Below are 21342 nucleotides of genomic sequence, written 5' to 3'. Positions count from 1 at the left end.
AAGAAGTATATGCAGTAGAGGAAGACAAATTATGCAGAATGTCAAGACAGTTAGGAATCTTGTTTAATTGGGGGGAAATGAGACAAGGAACAGCTAAGGGTGATGGAGTGAATCCTGAACATTTTCCAGTTACGTCGATACTTCTTTATGCATATCTGCCTTATTGAATCCCTGCCAAGATCTGCATTTTTCAGATAAGAAAATGGAAGCACAACAAAGTTAAGTAACTTAAGGTCACAGCGCTGGTGGGTGATGCATCAGAATTCAGAGGCGACGCTGTGGAGGGAGGGCACCGAGGAAGGGACCTGTGATGTGGGTTTCCCCTCACTTCTGCAGAAAAGAGCGTCTCCTTTGAAGAAAGCATGCTTCATACACACCGGTTATTTCTGTTCAACTCTGCATGCCTGAGACACATGATTTAGCGCTTGGGTAACTTCTACCAGAGGGAGTGGCAAAGATAAATCTTACAGGAAAATTCTACCTTCAAAGATCTTGGACTCTAACAAGCTGGAAACCCTAAGAATAGGAAAGAAATTGCTGTGCCAGGAACTCTGGAATCCACAGAACGGAGGGACTGCCAAGTTGCCCCCTCTCCTCCATCCTTCAAAGCGATGAGGGAGTGGGGCAGAAAGACATGTGACGTTGGCACAGCAAGGGCCCTCAGCCTTCATCGCGAGGTCCTCACATGCCAGGGCATCAGGCCGAGGTTCTGGGGGGCCCGATCTGGTCGGTGGCAGGACTGGAGCCCTGGCCCCCTGCGCAGCCGGAGAGGGTTTCTACCGCCGGCCAAGCGTGTTTGGGGCTCACCCACTTCTCTCCGAGCTGGCTCATCTTGAGGCCCAGGAGCATCCGCCTCAGGGACGGTCTTCTGGCCGCCGCCGGACGAGGCGCCTCGGGATCCCCTGGGCGGCGTGGGCCCGGTGGTCCTCGGTGGGCGAGCGGGCGTCCCCGGGCCTGCGCGGCCGAGGGCGGGGCGCGGCGGGCGGGCGGGCGGGCTGGCGGCAGGGGGCGCTGCGCGCCGGGCGGGGGCGCTCGGGCCGAGCCTCTGCGCCCCGCGTCTTTGTGCCGCTCGCGCCGCCGCCCACTCTCCCCCCGCGGGCGGTGCGCCCCGGCTGGAGGGCGGGCGGGAATAAAGGGCGGCTCCGGGCCGGGCGGCGCGGGCGGCCCACTGGCAGCGCGGACCCAGGCACCCGACCGCGGACCTCGGCGCGGAGCTCGGAGCCCCGCCCGCGGCCGAGCAGGAGCGGCGGCCCCGGGGGCCCCAGCCGCGCGGGACCAGGTGGGTGTCGCGCGTCCCCTTTGTGTCCGTCTCGCGGGAGCTGGGCGCGGCCGAGGGGCCCGGTGGAGGTGGCGGTGCCGAGCCGGCTTCGGGCGCGGGGGTCGGGCGGGGGCGATGGCGGGTCCGTGCCAGGGGCGCCACCCTGGCCTTGCCCCTCGGTGGCCCCAGGGCCGAGGACACGTTGGCTCTGCATAGGCATGTGCCCGCGCCCCGGCCCGTCCGGGGGAAGAGGTGGCGGGCGGGGACGGCTCTGGGTTGGGGGCTGCAGGACTGATGCCCCGTTCCAGGGGGTCTGGCGAGGGCGACCTGCTGGGGAGCGGGGAGGCGGCCAGAGGTCAGCCTGGCTGGAGTGGACGGGTGCCCTGTGAGCTCGGCGGTGCATGTCCAGATGCCCAGTGACCTCAGTGGCCCGCCTCCCTGCTTCCAAAACCGTCCTCTCCCAAGGGGCGCGCAGAAACTTCCTTGTTGGTCTACGCACCCCACCAGCAGGCAGTGATGCCCTGACTCCCCTGCACCATCCCGGGCACCCAGCCCTGGGAACTCGTGCGAGCCTGGAGCCGTAGGGTCAGGCATGGGGAGAAAGGGGTCACTTACTGTACCCTGATGGTCTCCATAGGCAGGTCTTAGGATGATTGGTCACGACAAAAGTTCTCTCTCTGCCCTCTTCCCAGTGAAAAAGAAGAATAATAAGCCCACTAGAAAAATATCCCACAGTTGCCTTGTGCCAGGCCTCAGGTGGGGAAGGCGGCCCAGGGAATCCTGCTGACCCTTGGGGAGGGAGCTCTGGTCTCTGAGCTAGGAACAGACCCCACTTGGTCTTGCTCTCAATTGTTGTGGGAAGGAAGCCCTTTTCTAGGAGGGGGGCCTGGGGATCTAATAAGGACGCATTCCAGTGCACCAGCCAGGGGCAGCCGGCAGACAAGCTGTGTTGAAAAGTGTAAGATGGAAAATGAGGTGGTGCAGACCCTGCGGAGCTGGGCGACTTCCCAGGAGGGCGAGGCCCGGAGAGGAGGGTCTGGGCTGCTGCTCAGGAGGGTGACAGAGCCCTGCTTGAAGGTGGGGCGGGTTGCAGGCGGTAGAAGGAATCTGGGCAGAGGGAACTGCCCAGCAGAAGGAGGGGATGGAACTTCAGGTGTGTGCCCCGAACTTTCCCGCACTTGCAGCTCCAGTGCCCCTGGGATTGGAATCCCTCTCCTGGTACCGAGGATGACCTGGTCTTTTGAGGTTTTCTAGGGCCTTTCCAATTTTTGCTTTTCTTATTTTTTTAGAGAGTGCAAAGGAACTATGCCCAGAGTAGTCAGATGAGGGTAAATCGTGCAATTGGGCATTCCGGGCCCGCGTTAGACTCGATCCTGTTGCTCTTAGAGTCACGGATGGTTTTGGAGGAGAGTGAGCGGAGCACTGCTTTAGAGTGAAGAAGGCATGTGGAGTGTGCGGCCTTTCGTCCCCAGCACGGGCTCCCACCTCTGCGCTTTATCAAAGGTCAGGCAGGGATTGAGAACCTACTGAGAAACCTGGATGGAAATGACCTCATTTTAACGGGAGGGGAAGTTTCCAGATCCAGCACAATTACAGTTGGAAGCCTGTTGAAAGCCGCTCTGATTGAAATGTCAGTACCCTGGGAAGGGGAGCTGATGAAGGGTGAACTCAGGTGGGGGGAGCGGCGGGCAGAGGAACGGTGCAGTGCCTGTGGGCCCTGAAGATGGGGGTGTGAAAACTGCAAGGGCACTTTCAAAGCCCTACATTCCGTAAATGTGCTCCAGTGCCCCGGGTTCACTCCTGTGTGGTCCCTGCACCCAGACTGTCACCTGAGCATGCTGCTTGTCCTGTGGGTTGATGTGGTTTGGGACCTGGAAGGGCCCTCACACACTTTAGCTGGAGCCGCTGGCGCTCAGTGGGGGAACGTGCGGCTCAGCCAGACGGCGGGCAGGGCCAGACGCTGGGAGCCACGTCGCCTGTTTTTCCACTGTGGTTCATAATTTGGCCCTACCACCGCCTTTTGTTCCACTTTCCCCTCCCTCTTGGGAGTCTTTCTGGTGTCGAGATGGGGGAAGCCTGTCCCCGTAGCCTGTGTGCCCCAGAGCTGGCTGGTCATCACGGATCCCCAGCCGCGCCTGCCCATTGTGGCTGAGGATATTGTGGGCTTGGCGGGGAGAGGCCAGGGACCCCAGCCACACAGGGGTCGTGGCTGGCCCAGGCCTGGCATCAGCTCTTCTTTCTCTTGCACCACCCTTGAACTAGGGGAGACGGAGACGGGTCAGCTGCCCTTGGGTCTGGGGGTCTGGAGCCACTTGCCCCCGGGGTCTTACACTCTCCAGGGCAAGGCTTCCCTCCCCGGGTTCCTGGGGTGTGGAAGGTCAGAGGCAGCCAGGAGGCTGGCAGAGAGTGGGATGCTTCAAGCCAAGGGGGGCCCTGTCCGTGTTCACTTGGCCACTTTCCTACCTTGGAGATCCAAGAACCAAGTGGAAGGTTCTTCCCTTTAAGATGAGAAGAGTCATCTGAGGCCATCATTTCTGGAACCCACCGCCCTCCTCTCTCCCCTGTTTCTGCATTCCTGACACACATGAGTACCTCTGCTTAAGTAGATGAAGAAATTAAATGGAAGCAACTGTCCACGTACCTGCTGGGATTTGGGCTGAAGGACAGAGCTTGTACAGCTTTTCCATCCGGCTCTGTGACCTTGGACATGTGTCTTGACCTCCCTGTGTGGCCCCAGTTCCTTCCACTATGAAACTAAGGGGTTGGTCTGCACGGTTTCCAAGATTTCAAAATAAGAATGTGCTGCTCTTTTCTGGGAGAAACAGTGTTTCAGGGCTACTCAGCAAGGCAGCCATTTTTAAGAATTTTTGCAAGGAAACCAGACCACCTCTATTTTCACTTTCAGAACAATGGCTTTTTCTCAAAGATGCTATGTGAGAGATGGGGCTTTTTGCAGAGGGTGGCTCCCTAGTGACGAGGGTTTGTATTGTCCTTCTTTGCTGGCATCTGAAGCCTGAATTGGATTGTGTTTCCCAAATGGCCTATATTTGCAGAGAGCAGGGCTTTCTCTAAGGAGCACGTTGACAAGCTGCATGCAGTGTTATAGAGAAAAAGCAGTTCCTGGGTGGCACGAAGAAGCATGTCAGCCAACATGCAGTTTGACTTAGGAGGTTGACTTTGGAGGGTCAGGTGTTTCCATCAACAGTAACCTTTCCCCTGAGAGTTTCCACTGTGGCTCAGTGGAAAGGAACCTGACTAGCATCCAGGAGAAGGCAGGTTTGCTCGCTGGCCCCGCTCAGTTGATTGAGGATGTGATATTGCCGTGAGCTGTGGTGTAGGTCAAAGATGAGGCTCGGATCCTGCGTTGCCGTGGCTGTGGTGTAGGCCTCAGCTACAGCTCTGCTTTGACTCCTAGCCCAGGAACTTCCATATGCTGTGGGTGTCGCCCTAAAAAGTACAAAAGCCAAAAACCAAAAACCCAGTGGCTTTTCCCATTGCCATGTGCTGAAGGAGTGGCCTCAGTTCTCCCTCAGCCCATAGGACAGGCATCGCTACTGTCCCCAGACTACAGAGGAGGGGAGGGGCAAGGAGCAGGTGCAGCCCCCAAGGTCATATGTGGTCCCTGTTGAAGCCAGCGTGGAACTCAGAGTCCCATGGAAAAGGATCTATTATTGAGGACATTACAGTCCTGTTGGGGGAAGGCAGCTAGTCGCAGATTGTTCTAGCACTGGGCTCGGCGTGCACAGGGCGTTGGGCTGTGGCGAGGAGTCTGCTGCCAGAGCCGGTGATGCCGGGTGGGGACTTGAAGGACAAATCCCAGTGAGCCGAGCACATGAGAAGGTCAGGGTCACATTCTGGGCCCAGAAACAGCAAGAAGCTGCCTGGGCTGGGCAGGGAACTTAGGGCTGGCACAGTGGGGCTGAGCCAGCCTTGCTCTGCCCCGTCCTGCTGGATGGCAGCCTGACTCTCCCCTCTCTGTGCTATTCACACCAAGACTCCCAGGTGTAACGCAGTTGCTTTCATTTCTGGAACCTTCTGGAGGGTCCCGCCAGTTCGGGGAACTCCCATTCTTTGGTTATGGGGCTCTGTCCTGGAAGTCTCCCCTCCTCTTCGCTCCCCACCCCCGGTTTGCTTGGTAGAAGAGTTGGGGTTCAGGGGAGAAGAGAGGAAACCCAGCATAGCCGGGGCTTTTATAAGCCAGACGGCCGGCCTCTGTCTGCAGGTCACCTCAGCAGGGCTGCCGTGACTCCCCAGGCAGTCACAGCCAGGTCTGCAGTGGGAAAGCTCCAAGCTGAACCCCCAGACCCCAGCGAAGGATGCCAGTGAGGCTTGGGGGTCCCCTGCTCCTGCCAGCCCCGCCCTGCAGGCAAGACCCCAGATAGGGCTGGTGGGCGGAGGAGGACTGCAAACCCAGACCTGGGTATGGAGTCTTGTCTCTCGGGCGAATGGATAAACGGGGCTCCTGTCTGTCCCGGGGACGCCTCCTGCAACGTGGGTTTCCTGGGACAGCTTTTGGCTTCCAAAGGCAGCCAATTTTCAAGCAGTCCTTTGAAACGGGGCTGTGTTTGATGTTGGGGTGGCAGTGCTTTAAGGTGACCGGGCGGGAGGGGGTGCTGTGGGGGCCACATCAAAGGAGAAGAGAAGGCCTCCTGGATTTGCCGCTGGCCCTCAGCCTCTCAGGGCAGCCAGGGAGGCATCCTCGATGGTCTGTCTCTGCGTCTGGGACGTGGTCCCTGGCCAGTGGTACCATGTGTGTGTCCTCCCCACTCGCCCTCTGCGGCTGGCTTGTCTGCAGGCTCTCCCACTCTGCACAACAGCACCGCAGGCCGCCCCCTGCCACCCCTCCCCCTTCCCATGCCCCCTGCAGGAGAGGCACCTGCTGAGCAGAGAGGTGCCTTCTCCCCCGCCTGTGAGTGGGATGTACACAGACCACTGTGTTAGGGGCCTCTTCCACCCCGAGGTGAAACAGGCTTGCCGTAGTTGTTCTGAGGCCAGACTTCTGCAGACTGCGTTTAACTCTCCTGGGACGATTTTCGTTAGTGTCCATGGTCCCCTCCTTAGGCAGACCACTGACCTCTGGTCACTTCCCTGCCGAGACATGGTGCTTTTTAAGTTGTTACGTGTGCCCCTGGGGAGGTCTTTCTGGATTCTTCCCCGCTTAGTTCCAGCCAAACTTTCCAGGCTGGTCTCTCCACAGCCTCCACGCTTGGGCCCTGGAATGTTCTCCCACCACTGTCCATGCGCCAGATTCCTAATGTTGGAATCGTCAGCGTGGGGCCCGTGGAGGCCGAGCCCTCCAGCACTGGTGTCTCACAGACGAGGACATGCAGAAGCAGGGCAGAGGGCTGGATTGCAGGCCTGGGGCTAAAGCCTGGCCCCTGCCCCTCCAGGCCCAAGCTTCCTCTTTCCCCCTTGTGCTGGGGCCTCTTCTCTTTACCAGCTGCTTCCCCAGCAACTCTTTTTTTCAGAACCTGTAATTGCACTTCGACCTCTCCAATCTAATTTTTATGTAATTATATCATTGTCTTCACGAAATTCTAAGCTTCGCAAGGGTGGGAGCGAATTCATTTCTGCACTCCCTCAGGGCCTATCAGGCTCTGTCTAAGTGCATTTTTGCTCAGTGGTTGAATCCGAGGTAGGGAAACCTGGCCCAAGAGGAGACGTGGGGCAGGTTCTCAAGAAGAAGATTTGGGTTCACATTCTGCTGCTTCGCAAGCTCTGAGCCTGTCCAGAGACACCTCTCTTCTTGGGTGGAGCCACGGGGCAGGACACGCAGGGCTGTGAGTAGACAGAGTGGTTGGGAGCGTTGCCTTGTGTTGCAGGGAAGGACCCTGCCTGTGGCCCGGGGAGGCCTGGGATGTGGGGGTCCCGGCTGGACAGTCCTGGGCCCCTGGCCATGTGGACAGCAGGTGATCCAGATCCAGGGTCAGGCAGCGAGCCTTGTGTGGGCTGGCTGGAGGAGGCCAGATGGCCTGAACTCCGGGATGCAGGGGAGGACAGGCCAGCGATGCTCAGGGCCTAGGAGGGAGGCAGGACAAGAAGACAGGGATGCCCCAGGGCCAGAATGTGCCTATCTGGGAGTGTGTTACAGACACTCCAGTGGGGAAGTGACAGGTGGAAACTGGAGTGATGGTGGGGGGACCTTGAAGACAGGCCGGGTGGAGGAGGGGGTGCTCTGGGCAGCACGGAAGGGGGCAAAGGTTGGGGCCCAGCAGGATGTGTTCTTGAGGACGCTGGGGAGCGGGGCTGGCAGTGAGGCTCCATCAGCCTCGGGAGTTTGGCTCTTGCTGATGAGAGGCAGAGGTGCTCTAGGTAGAGAGGTGGAAGGGGTTCCTGGAAAGGGTTGAGTGGGTCCTGTTGATTCCCGTGAAAGAGCCAAGCCGTTAGAGGGCCCATAATCCACAGTGGTGAGCAGGTTCTGTCTCTGAGGAATCTGTTTCTTGGTCCACAGTGCCAGCTTGCTTGCAAAAGCATCCTGTAGGCTGTGTGTTCCAAGCACAGCGTTGCTTTGGGAAGTGTGATGGCTTTTGCAGAAACCCTGGGGGGCCGGCTGTTTGTGATACCGCTGAGAACGGAAAGAAACAAACAGTCCCATAAATTAACTGACGGCCCGGTTGCCACGCATGTGCTGGGCATAACAGTCCTAAGACAATGGAGTGAAAAGAACTCCCCCGAGACCTTCAGAATGGGTGCCTCGGGATCCGAATTTGTGGGCAAAAACTGTTTATGTCTTCCTGATGTCTTGGCAGTGGGGACGCGGTCCCTGTCCTGGTGTGGAGGACACAGAGCTGGCTCTCTTTGCAGGGATCAGTGGCTTCTTTTTCATGTCTTGACGGAGCTAAGTTAGCCAGGGGCCCTGAGAACTGAGACATTGTGGGAGGCAGATTGGAGGGTGGGCCAGATGGAGGAGAGAAAAGAAAACGGTGTCTTAATTCCATCAGCTGCAGGAACCCCAAGACATTGCCTGTTTCAATATTTATTCTCCCCGCTCCCCCCAAGTCTTGCTCACTGATACCTTCCTAACTTCCCTCTTGTCCTCGGGAAGAGGGGCAATGCTAGAGCCCCTGGGTGTGTGTCCCCCCAATTTTTGTATTGAAACCTAACCCCCAATGTGACATTGCTTGGAATGGGGACTTTGGAAGGTCAGAGGATTAGATGAGGGGGTGAGGGTGGGGCCCTCGTGAGCAAGATTAGTGCCCTTACAGCGTAGACCCTGGAGAGCTCTCTGGCCCCCTCTCCACGCGAGGACACAGTGACAGGACTGTGAGCCAGAAGCAGGCCCTCACCAGACACTGCATCTCTCAGCACTTTGATCGCAGACGGGCAGCCTCAGGAATTGTGAGCCGTAGATGTTCGTTGCTTACAAGACATCAGGTTGAAGGAGTATTTGTTTGCCCTAAGGTGGGCAGAATGGCTTGTCATCGGTCACCTTGGGGTAAAGCCCTCATCATCCTCAGGGACCCTGATGAGGTCACGTCCCCAGATGCTGGGGCTTAGGGATTCCACATACCTTTTGGGGACACAATTCAGCCCACAGCCCATCTACCAGTACCATGTCGTCTGTGTTTGCACATGCTTGTATGTTACTGCATGTTCGGTCAGCAACAGAATGCTTCCGGTGTCCTCGGTGACAAGGCCTGGGGGGACAGCGGGCCTGAGAACCAGGGTCTCCTTGTAGCTGCACTGTCCTGCACTGGGCCCCGGGGGCCAGCTGGCTCCAGGCTGCACTCACAGGAGAGGTGGGGTTGTTGGTGTCCATCCATCTTTTATTCTCAGGGAAGAACCACCTTTCCCGGGAGCATCACGGTGGCCTCTGTTCCCATCCCACTGCGTTGGGCTGGGTGGCGACTCCTGGGGGTAAGAAAAGCTGAGAAGGTGAGAGGCCTCGGGAGCAGGGGGCATGTCCTTGAGCAGACCAGACAGGACAGAGCAGGGAACACACTCCCGGTGGGCTGCGTGGCCAGACCACTTTATTTATTTGGTTTTCTCCTTTCTACAGCAGCAGCTGCTGCATATAGAAGTTCCCGGGTTAGGGGTCAAATTGGAGCTGCAGCTGAGGCCTGAGCTGCAGCTGAGGTCGATGCCACAGCCATGGCAACACCTGACCTGAGCCGTGTTTTCAGCCTAAACTGAAGCTCACAGCAACGCCAGATCCTTAACCCACTGAGCAAAGCCAGGGATCAAACCTGCATCCTCATGGAGACTCTGTGGGTCTCTTAACCCACTGAGCCACAGGGGGAACTCCCAGGCTGCACTTTAGTACGTTGTTTTTGCTTCTTACCTGCTCTTCTTTGAGAAGCAAACATCCATACGGGATGAGAGCCAGGCCAAAGTGAATGTGGCATAAATGTTCTTGGTGTCTCGCTGGTGTCACGCAAACCCAGCTTCATCGCCCGTGGCTGTTCGTGGTTTGGGGTGCAGCAAGGGCCAGGAAGTTCCGGTCCTGTCTTGTTCTTTTCTGTATCCTGCGGGCACCTGGCGTGATGCCTGGCACATAGTAGGTACTCAGTGAATATGTGTTGAACTTAATAGGCATCTTTTCCTTTTGAAAAGAGTCCGGTGCAGAAATGATCGCATTCGTTCCTTCTTTGTATTCGTTTCATCCATTCCCTGGGGGTTCCAAGGCAGACTGAGGAGAAACAGGGAGGGTGAAGCCACGGAGAGAGGGCGGGGAGGGGGCTGGTGGGGCTTTTCTGGAACAAGATGGGGTACAGTGTTTAGCAATCGTTACGAGAGTTTACCTCTTAACTGTTTGCAATTTTATAAATTCTCCGTTTCATCCTAGTGAAAATAACCAGTTGGGAGACATAGGAGTTTCCATCCAGCAACATCGCTTTCTCTCTCTTTCTCCCATTTGTGAAATAGCTCCAATTTAAGGCGCATGCTTTTTCACTATGCTCATAAGTATTTATTGAGGCCCCTCCCTAGGCCAGGTACTGGGCTGCATCATGTACAGATGTGACGAAGCCTCCGAAGGAGATGTTTTCGGTTTGTCCTTAAATGAATGTGCCCTTCTGGCAGCGGAGAGGCCGGGGAACAGGTCTTATCTGTTAATACTTTAATCGCCCCTGGGGTTCTTTTCCTTTGGCCTGAAGCCACGCTTCCTTGATAGTGACCTTGTTTTCTGCCGGTCCCCGGCCACGTGCCGCGGGCCCAGCCTTTCTCCCGGAGGACCAGCTCTCTGGCTGGGGCCTGGGGCTTGGGGGATAGGGCCTCTCTGGGGAGGGCAGGACCCCTTCCAGGTGCAGCAGGAGAGAACCACAGGCAGGCAGAGGGGCGGGGGGCAAGGGGCTGGGCTGCCCGGCAGTAGCCACTGGCTGAGCCCTTGAACCCTGGCCAGTCCTGCCCGAGCTGTGCCTTGAGTGTAGAAAGCATCTGGTTTCTAAGATCTGGTGTGAAAAACAGAATGCAGACCGTCTCATTAAGGCAGTTGACCTTGATGACGCGTGGAGACGATTTTGATTTGACTGGATATTGAGGTAACTGTATTACGGATGTGAATTTCCTTTGCTTATTTTTCCTTTTTTTTTTTTCTCCTCTTCTTTTCCGTGTGGGTCCCAGGCCATTTAGAACTACAGATGCAGTTCTCCTTACCTTTTCTCCGACTGTTGATCCAAAGGGACTTTCTCAGTTGACACCAGCCTGCCAGTTGTGACCGGCCCCGCCCCCTCCTAGGGCGTGGCTGCCCTGGGTCTGGGCACAGCCAGTGCTGGTGGGCCTGCCAGGAGCGTATCTGGCCTGACGTGTGCCTGGTTTATTGTCACTGGGCGGGTCTCTCTGGGATTCAGTACCAGATGCTTGAGATTCTGTGCAGGGGCCCATCCTCTGCTCCACAGCCCGTGTTATTTAGAGTTGACCTTTGCACTGACTCCATTCAGTGTCAATTCAGATGTCAAGGTCCCTGGACTTTCATGTTTAATATATAAGATGAGGGGCTTGGCTTGGAGGCACTTAACATTTTTCTTTATAAAACTCTGTGATCGTTGGTGTCTGCCTTGGCTTTCCCCCTTGTGTCAGGCTAATTGCTGCAGGCCCTCCTCATTTTCCCTCCTGTCTCTCACAGCAAACACCCCGTTTGCCCTTGCACGCTGGCTTCTCCCTGCCTGCTGCCCACTGTCAGGGATCAGGTCAAGTGCACCTGCAAATCTTCCACCACTAGATGCCTGGTGGGGATTGGCTGGGAGAATCCTCTCCCACACGTGACCCCTCTTGGTGAATCCTGCCGCCTGCTGCGGGCCTGACCTTGACCAGGAAAACTGGAGGGTGCTGCCTCCAGCCTGTCAGCCCCTCCTCCCCTGCCCCCCGCCCCCGCCCCAGGGGGCCTTCTCTAGCTGGCCTCCTCACTGCTGCTGCCCTCATTCCCCGCATCCCCCGCCTGCCTTGTTTGCATCCTCGCTTTCAGAGCTGCACGTGTTTTCCTTCTGCATCTTCAAGATGTGTTAATTTCGCTGGCCTATTCTGTTCTCTGGCCTGCATTCCTGGCCGACTGCTTTTTCTGTGGTCACTGGCCACACCCCTATGTGCCAGGGCATCCCGGGGTACCCCGGCCCACTCACCCCCTGCTTTTCCCTGCATCCCAGGCTCATCTCCACCTTCCTGTGGTCCTCCTGGCTCACCCTGCCGCTCCTGCTTCTGCTGTTTGCTGGGAGCTCTGCCTGACCCCTTCACGGTGTCCCTGAACCACCCTGGCATTTGTGGATGACACCAGGTTGAGTCACCATCCTTTTACTCTAGGACGCAGGAGGCCTACAGCCTGTGAGCTTGGCAAAACTGAAGATTTTAAAATCCTGGAAACAAGTGTTGGCTCCAAAGTATTAAAAAAGAAAAAAAGGGAAAAAAACTGAATTGATGGTGACCCCTATGTTATGTCAACAAAATGTAACTGTCATAGAGTCAACTGAAAGCTGAGGGGTCGTTCTATAGAAACTCACCTGAAATGAGGGTGCTTTTGAGTGCTTGGCGTGATTAAAACATCTTTGAGCTAAGGGCTTCCCTCCATGCCTTTGCATTCTTTCCGCCTCTTTCCGCCTCTCCCTGAAGCAGAAATGAGATGCGAGCTTGCACTTTTGTGGGTCCCACCTGCTCAGGTGAATGGCAGGCCACTCCTGTCTGTCACTTATTTTTGAATTCCCAGCACAGGGCCTGGCACACTTACCTTCATCGTGCTAAACTTTTAACTCGACCCAGTACATTAAAAATAAATAAACAGGAGTGCTCCTGGGGCACAGCCGTTTAAAGATCCAGTGTAGTCACTGCTCTTGCTGCTGCGGCGCCGGTCTGATCCCTGGCCTGGGAACTTCTACATATGACCCCTTCCTGACCAGAGAGAAAGGAAGAAGAAAGAACATTAGGATCCCGCCTGAAAGTTTAAGTTTTCTCTTTTTTTTTTTTTTTTCTGAAATACTACCGTATGGTAGTTTTTAAAACCCCTGACATTCATAAACTGGCCCCTCAAGACAAAAACCCTTAGCTGAGCTGCTAGAGGAAAATAATCATCCGGAAGCTGCAAATGTTTGTATGATTGAAGTTTAAATATGTCTGTCTGTCTTTCCTTCTATGGACCCTAGGTCCTTTATCTGCACCCCATTGCTTATCTAGATGTCGGTCTAGTTACAATATAACTACCCTTTGTGAGAGTAAATACCTGGGCTGGTAAGATAAAGAATTCCTGGGTTTAAAATTTTTTTTTTTTTTTTAATTAACAAAAGAAAATTCTAAGGTACCTTAGCTACAAGGAATGTTTGCTAAATGATGAAGTGGGCCCTGCTGCAAAGCAGGAAGCATTTAAATATAAATCATGTTGCCTCAGCAGGAGGAATGAATTTCCAGGCCTAAGGGGGGAGGGATGGCTTAAGGAAAAATGCATGATTTTTATTCGCTGCAACTGCATAATTATTCCAGACAATGCACTTTGGGGAATTTTTCTCAAGGAAATGGTAGTCAGTGTGGAGAAACAGAAGCACTTGAGGCCAAAGGCTCTTTGTTTGTTTTGTTTTAAAGACTAGCCCCAAATGGAAAACATCTAGAGACAGTTGAATAAATATCCAGCTCTAATTTGATAAGATTTTTGGTGATGGTGGGCATGGGAAATTGTTTATAATTTGTCATTAAGTAAAAACAACTGGGAGATTGAATTGTATGTGTGCTTTGTGTATAAACACGGAAAATACGCTGAGGAAAGGAATCCTAACGCGCAAGGATTATCTTTTTTTCTATTTTCAGCTTCTTAAGTTGTGGTCCTATTTAATGTTATAGTGAAATAAATTATTTTGGTTTAAAAATAATGTGCTGAGTGGTAAATCCTGCCCGCCCCCAACACATTTTATTATTTCCTACGCAACACGTCTCTATTTTAGCAAATAATCCTGTCTCTCACGTGGGCATTTTCCTGCAGAGATTGGAAGAGAAGTGAGAATAAATGAGGAGGCACCCCTCTTGTTAAACAAAACGAAGCAATGCAAACACTGACGTTTTCTTAAAGGGGGAGGTGTTGGGGGACTCTTTCTGGCTTGCTTTTCTCAGGCCCCTGAATCCCAGTCACGACAGGTAAGGTCAGAACGGGGACACTGGCCCTGTGCCGTCCAGGCCCTGTGGGTGTGGTTACTACCTGGGCCAGACAGAGCAGGACTGCAGGGACAGGAGCTTAGAATCCTCGTCCAGACTTCATATCCCATTTGAAACGTCGGCCAAGGCCCTTAACCTCTTGTAAACAGTCCTGTTTTACTCACTTAAGAAGAGAGAATGGTACTAAGGCCACTTCTTTCTCCCGGACTCCTCTGAGGGTTACGTAAATGGCCAGCGAGAAAAATGTGAAGAGAAACACTTAAAGGCAGACAGTTTTTCAGAATTTCGCAGGGAAGGAGGCAGCCAGGCGTGAGCTGTTCAGAAGCAGTGAAGACCCTGGGAACTTGGACAAATAGGACCCACTGCACTCAACTTCCATCCCGAAAGCATGACCTGGCTGGATAAAGTACTGCCCTTCTGGTCCCCAGAAGTGGAAGGTGTTACACTCATCAAGGCTGTTATGTTCTCTAGCTTTTCCCCTGCCTGTTTAGAACAGCCTGCATGAAATCATGCCGTCTTGCTTCCTTGACAAATGTTTTCTCTTTTGATTGTTGTTTGGCTTTAAATTCCCAGGGACAGTGCCCCCAAACCACTGCATTGCTGGTGGCAGATAGATGACAATGCTCGGAGGTTAGTCCTTCATGCCATTTCTTACTGAAGGCTCACACCGCTTGTGTTTCATCTTAACCGTCAATGTTTTAGCCTAACTAGATGTGTGTCGACTTGATTGATCTTTAAAAGAATCAGCGTTTGCTTTTGTTTTCTCTGTTGTTTCTCTTTTTATGATTTCATTGATTTTTGCTCCCGTCTTTACGAGCGCTTCTCTTCTGTTTGTTTTAGGCCTGAGTGGCTCTCCTTACTCTAGTTTTCAAAAGAGGTAGCTTGGATCATTGAGTTTACATCTTTCTGCTCCTGGAATACATGCATTTAATGCTGTACATTTCCCCATAAGCACTGTATTTTCTACTTCTGCTTATCTTGATGAGCTATATTTTTCTTTTCATTCAGTTCAAAATATTTTTGGTTCCTCTTGAGACTTCTTCCTTGGCCCATGTGTTATTTAGAAGTGTGCTGTTTAGTCTCCAGATAGTTGGGGATTTTCCAGCTGTCTTTCTGTTATTGACTCCCAGTTTAATCCCACTGTGATGTGAGAGCACACGTAGTATGATTTCGGTTGTTTTTCTTAATTTGGTAAAGTGCGTCTTCTGGCCTACAGTGTTCCATATGAACTGGAGGAATGTGTATTCTTCTGTTGTTGGGTGGAATATTCAGTGTGTCAGATAAATCAAGTTGATTGTTTAGTGCTGTTCAGTTCAGCTGTATACTTACTGCATTTCTTCTTGCCAAATTTGTCCATTACTGAAAGGAGCGGGGAAACTTCTAACTATAATAGTGGGTTTGTCTATTTCTCCTTGCGGGTCTGTCAGGTTTTGCTTCTGTGTGTTAACATCGTGTTAGGTGCATATACATTTAGTATTTTTATGTCTTCTTGGAGAATTGACTCCTTGGTCATTAAGGAGGGTCCGTCTTTATTTCTAAATGATTTCCTCTGGTCTGAAGTTTGGCATGTTTGAAATTAGCATGATAGTCCAGTTTTTTTTTTCTTTTTTTTCTTTCTTTCTTTCTTTCTTTCTTTCTTTCTTTTTTTTTAGCACTAGCGTGTTATTTCTTTCTCTTCCTTTATTTTTAACCTGGGTGTTTTTATTTAGGCATTATATAATTTCTTAAGACAACGTATAATGGAACCTAGATTTTTTAGCCGCTCTGGCTTTTAGCAGGTGCAGTTAGACCATTCAGATTTAAAGTGATGATCGGTAGAGTTGGATTAATATCTCTGCCATATGTGAAATTGTTTTCTAATCGTGAAATCTGTTTTTTCTTTTTTTGAGTTTTCTGGCTTCAAACATTTGATGTAATTCTGTTTTATCTCCTCTATTAGCATATCAGTTATGCTTGTTAACGTCTTTCAATGGTTGCCCTGGAGTTTGCAACATATTAGCATATATATATTTTTTTTTTTTTAACTAAACTAAGTCCACTTTCAGATAACACTGTATATCACTTGATATGTGGTAAACATGTCTTATGGCAAAGTATGCCCAGTTCTTCTCTCCCTACCCTTTTGACTTTAGGGTCCATTTTTTTTCTCTTATCCATATTCTTTGCATTGTGATTATTCTTGCTTTAAATAGTTTTCCTTTAGATCAGGTAAGAAAGATAAAAATGACACGTATTTTACCTTTATTTATTCCTTCTCTAACTTTTCTCCTGGGTGTGTGTTGGTCCGTGTTTCAGGCATATCACTTTCTTTCTCCGTCAAGCCCTTTGCATTTTCCGTGACGGAGGACCACTCTCGGTTGATTCCCTCCATTTTTGCTTGTCTGAGAAAGTATTTATTTTTCCTTCACTTTTGAAGGATAGTTCTCCTGGAAATAGACTTTTAGTTTGGCAGTGTCTTTCCTTCAACACTTTAAATATTTCACTCTGTTTTCTTCTTGCTTGTATGGTTTCTGAAGAGAAATCACATCTGGCTTCTTATTTCTGCTCCTCTGAAGGTACAGTGTTTTTTTTCCTTCCTTTCTGGTTTCCATCAAGATAACTATTCGGTCTTTGATTTTTGCAATTTAATATGATATGCCTAGGCGTACATATTTTGGTATTTATCCTGCTTGATATTCTCTGAGCTTCCTGAATTTGTGGTTTGGTGTCTGTAATTGCTTTTGGATAATTCTCGGTCATTCTTGCTGCAAATATTTTCCTCCTGGTTTTCTCTTTTTTTCTCCTTCTGTTATTCTAATTATGCATATGCCATACATTTTGCAATTATCCTACCCTGCTTGGATGTTCTGTTCATTTTGGTTCTTTTTAATTTGAATTTTTTTCCACCTTTTAATTTAGGAACTTTCTATTAGCTGTCTTCAAGCTCGCTGACTTTCCTCTTGGCTGTGCTTGCTCTGTGAGTGAGCCTGACTTAGGCATTCTTCCTTCTTTACGATGCTTTTGTTTTCTAGCATTTCCTTTGATTCTTTTCAAAAATTCCATCTTTTTGCTTAGATATCCGTGGATGAATGCAGCCGGCCAAATCAGTAAACAAAGGATGTTGTAGACATCAAGCTTTCGGCTGCTGCGGCCATCCCCCAACTGTGTACCCTGAGGGCATTCGCTTTGGAGAAAAGCAGGATGCAGGGCCCTACATAGTTAAAGTGCATATCAAACGAATGATTTCAATGAGCCCAGACTCTACATTTTCCCATACCTAGAAAAGGAATAAATTTATTAACTTGAGATGTCTTGTTTTTGTTAAGAGTAGCCTTATAATGTTTAGACCATGTCTTTTTTTCTTTTTTGGTTGCCCTCATGGCGTAGAGAAATTCCCTGGCCAGGGATCCAGTTTGAGCTGGAGCTGTGACCTATGCCACAGCTGCAGCAATGCTGGATCTTTAACCCACTGTGCTGGGCTGGGGACCAAACCAGCACTTCCACAGAGACAAGTCAGATCATTAACCCACTGTGCCACAGCAGAATACCTGGTTTTTGTTGCAAAACCCCTGTGTATCCTGGCTCCTCCTTTAGCTCTTTGGCACAGTCCCTCCGGGCTATCTGAGAAGCTGTCTTCTGGGCCAAAGTCTTCAGAAAATCCACCAAATAAAACGTAATTTTCAACTTTTAGGTAGTGCATTTTTTTCAGTCGACATAATCTATTGGCTCTTGTATGTTGTCTGCATTCCCCCAAATAACCCTTAATGTATTCACCATACCTGTTTTAATCCCCTGTGTGGTAATTCCAGTGTCTGTGTCGTGTCTTAGTCAGGGCTTGATGCTCTCTGCCCTTTTCAGTTTCTCTTGCCTTGGGTGTGCTTTGTGGGTTTTTTTTCGTGGCTGATAGCTGAACATGATGTACTTGTTAGTTGGAACTAAGGTAAAAGAGTTTTAGGGGTTTTTGTATTTTTTGGCTGCACCTGTGCCATATGGAGGTCCCGAGGCTAGGGGTCACATCGGAGCTGTAGCTGCCAGCTTACACCACAGCCACAACAACGCCAGATCTGAGCCACATGTGCAACCCACACCACAGCTCACGGCGATGTGGCAATGCCAGATCCTCAACCCACTGAGTGAGGCCAGGGCTCAAACCTGCATCCTCATGGATACTAACAGTTGGGTTTGTTTCTGCTGAGCCACAGTGGAAACTCCTCACCCTCAGTTTTCTGCTGCATCCAAAAAGCTGCTGATTGTCGGTTTATCCAGCTCTTGCGTGTGAGGATGGGAGTGACTGTGTGTCAGAGCTGAAACCTCAGGTCTCCACCCTCGCGGTTTCTACGCCCAGGTGTGCGCCTCTGTCTCCCTCTCATTTCAGTTACAAACCCCACGAAGGCGGCAGCGTGGAGTGAAGAGGACACCCGTGGAGACAAGCGTGTTTCGAACTGTTTTTTTGCACAGTTTTGTGGGTCTGGGCCTTGACTTTCCAACCTGTTGGGTGAATCTAGCCTCTTTCTTCTAAATTAGTCCAATACTTTGCAGTAGATTCTGTGTAGAGCAGGTGGTGGAACTTTTCTTGGGGAGCCTGGTAACGTTTTGCCCTGTGAAACAGGACGTGGTTAGCTGGATGATCTTTTCTTGGCTAAAATGAAAAATTTCATCTTTCTGTCATTTCTGAGACATGATATAAGAGCTTTACATATGTTAAGCATTCAAACATTTTTGAAAAATGTAGCGATCGGCTTCAATGGAATTTTTCCGGAAAATATTTTGTTTAAATTTTAGTTCTTAAAAATAAAGTACAAAAGGACCCAGACACAAAAGGTCACATGTTGTATTATTCCATTTATATGAAATACCCAGAATAGGTAAAACCATAGAGACAGAGAGCCGATTTCTGGTTGCCAGGAACTAGGTTAAGTGGGAGTGGAGATTAGCTGCTTCATGGGTAGGGGTTGTATTTTGGAGTGAAGGGAATGTCTTGGAACTTAGTTGAGCTCCTGCTTGCACAGCATTGTGGATGCACTAAATACACCGAATTGTTAACTTCAAAATGGTTAATTTTGTGTGAATTTCACCTCAATAAAAATTATATAGAGGACATTAAAAATTCAGAAATCCAACAGTGCAAAAACGTTTGCGGTATAAAGCAATTCCTCCTTCTGCCCCAGACCTTTAGTCTCCTGAACCAGAGGCGTCTGCTGTCAGTTTCTTACATACACTTCCATACCAGTCCCCCTTTTTAAATGGAAAATGCTACATATTGCTTTTTTTTTTTTCTGCTAAATGTGGAGATTTTCCTTTGTCAGCACATAAAAATCTACCTTACGCCTTTTCAAAGCTACACAGTCAAAGGAATTCCTAAGTTCTTTAAAGTTGGTGTGTGCTTTAGCTCACCATTCTCAATAAACTGGTTTTTCCTGTGTTGATGCCTCTACTATAACATGTTGTTTCATTAGTGCCTAATTCAGCATCCTGTTGGATAAATCAATCAACTCTTTGTGAGCAGGTTTAAGCCTAAGAATTAGCTTCATTTTTATGAGTCATTTCTTATAATCAGGAAGGATGATGGTATTAGCCAAATGCCTTTTATAACAATGAGAGAATTTAAAAGAAAACTCATTTAATTAATTGATAGTTAATGGGCCCAATGAATCTGTCCCATAGCTATAATTCCACAGATATCTCCATGGCTGAAGGATGTGTTTTGTTTTCCCTCAGAGAAGACAAATGTGAAAGCAGTAACTGCAGGGTGACTCTAAGGGGATGACTGGGGCCTTCTCTCTCCCAGTGTGCGAGACTATTAGTATACAATGTCTGTAGACAGAGCTTGCTTTATAGGCGCCAGACAAGACCCTATTCACATCTGAGTCAAACAAATCGCACATACGCAGACCTCTGCTCACTGTGGCTGCAGAAGCTGAACTGCATAGAGCCTCACGGATTTGTGAATTAGGAACTTGCAAGGCAGCAGCAGCCAGAAGACAGTTCTTCATCTGGAAATCGAATGACGGGGGAAGAGGTAGAGGGCTTGCCTTTGGACCTCTTTGGTGAACTTGTGTGCGTGGAATTGTAGGTAACTGGGAGGATTGCTCTCTGAGGGCTGGAGTCCGTGCCAATAACTAGTGGGGTCTCAATATCCATTCATTGTGGAGAGAGGGGAAAGGACAGGGGAGGCTGTCCACCAACGAATCCCTGTGCCCATGACAGGGCCACTCCCGCTCCAAGGGTTCACTTCAGGGAGCCTGGAATGCAAAGCACTGGGGCCCTTTGTGGGGTTTTAATTCCGAGTTTCATGTGAGATCCTTTGTGAGGCCAAAGAAAAAGAATGACTTTCTCTCAATGTGTACCATCTCATGGAAATACAGTATATCAAAAATCTTTGGTTCTAAAACCTTATAAATGCAGAAATGAAAAGACAACACTCAGCTACGAATCAAAAGAGGTCAGATCCCCTTTAGTATAAAGTGATTATTAACAGTTTTTCTCTACATTCTTCTAGAAAAATTTTGTGCATGTGAGGGTATAATTTAAATTTATGTACTTGAATGGGCTTGATCCATACACTGTCTTGTATTCTGTCTTTGTATTTGCTGTTATGTCTTAGACATCTCTTCATACCCATACTGACGCCTGCAAGTCCAGCTCCTTCTTTATGTGTTTGGAGGACGGCATCTTATGCATTTCCACCCACGCCTCTTGTGGACATTTAAGTCGCTTCCGAGTTCCCACTCTGGCAGAGCATGCTCTTATCAAGCATCTGTCATCTGCCCATTCCCAGAATGATACCAGATTTTGCTGACATCAGACATCCACCACCCACCCTGGTCACTCTCCTCTCTCGTTGCAGCTAACGCTTTTGTTCCTGGTCTTGAGAAATACCTCATCCCCATGGGGTCATCAGTCCTATTTCTTTTTCAGTGTTCATTGCCACCCTATGTCCTCACGAGGAGCTGCCGTGTGGAGCCAGGGGAGTGCTCAGCATGGCCCCCTGCTGTCCTGGTTTTGACCAAAGCTTCCTCAGTAGGGCCCAGCAGTCCTGAAAGTATATATGTTGGTTTGTGTGTGTATATAGCATGTGAGTGGGTGTATATATATATTACAAAGTTCTAAATGTTTGGTGTGGTTATCCCCAACCTCGTTTTTTTTCTAATAGCTGTGTTATTTTAGTAATTCTAGTTGTTCTTTCTTTGGTGAATTAATTTAACAAGGAATAATCTTAATATATAACTCTCCAACAAGTCCCATTTTATGTTGATGTACCTATAATTGGGGAAAGAAACAAGTAAGATAATTTCTTTAATGTATATTTTTGCGCCAGGTTGGCTTTCTCAGAGTATTCCTGACAGTTGAGACCTTTGTCCGATATTTGGTGTAGCATCCTGGATCCTGTAAAGAAGTGAGTTGATTGAATTATGTGGGGATGACATCGAAATTCCAGAGGAACACAGGCCTAGGAGACAGGAAGCCTGGTTCTAGACTGTGGTGCCTCCTACTTGCTTTCTGTGACAAACAATAGTGTTTTTTTAGGTTGAATTACTCGG

General features: G+C 50.3%; 1 protein-coding gene across 4 annotated transcripts in view; it reads left to right on the top strand.

Moving 5' to 3' along the window:
* The first annotated feature begins 1127 nt into the window (after positions 1–1127).
* Positions 1128–21342, top strand: part of RNF144A (ring finger protein 144A) — a 120018-nt gene continuing 99803 nt past the window's right edge. For 3 of the 4 annotated variants that reach the window (XM_047782701.1, XM_047782704.1, XM_047782702.1), the window contains exon 1: positions 1128–1279. The gene's annotated coding sequence lies outside the window, so the exon portion shown is untranslated. The remainder of the gene's footprint in view (positions 1280–21342) is intronic. The other variant, XM_047782705.1, reaches the window with a different exon arrangement.

Source organism: Phacochoerus africanus, chromosome 5 (assembly GCF_016906955.1).
Source record: "Phacochoerus africanus isolate WHEZ1 chromosome 5, ROS_Pafr_v1, whole genome shotgun sequence".
Classification (NCBI taxonomy): Eukaryota; Metazoa; Chordata; class Mammalia; order Artiodactyla; family Suidae; genus Phacochoerus; species Phacochoerus africanus.
This window is presented reverse-complemented; position numbering and strand designations above follow the sequence as displayed.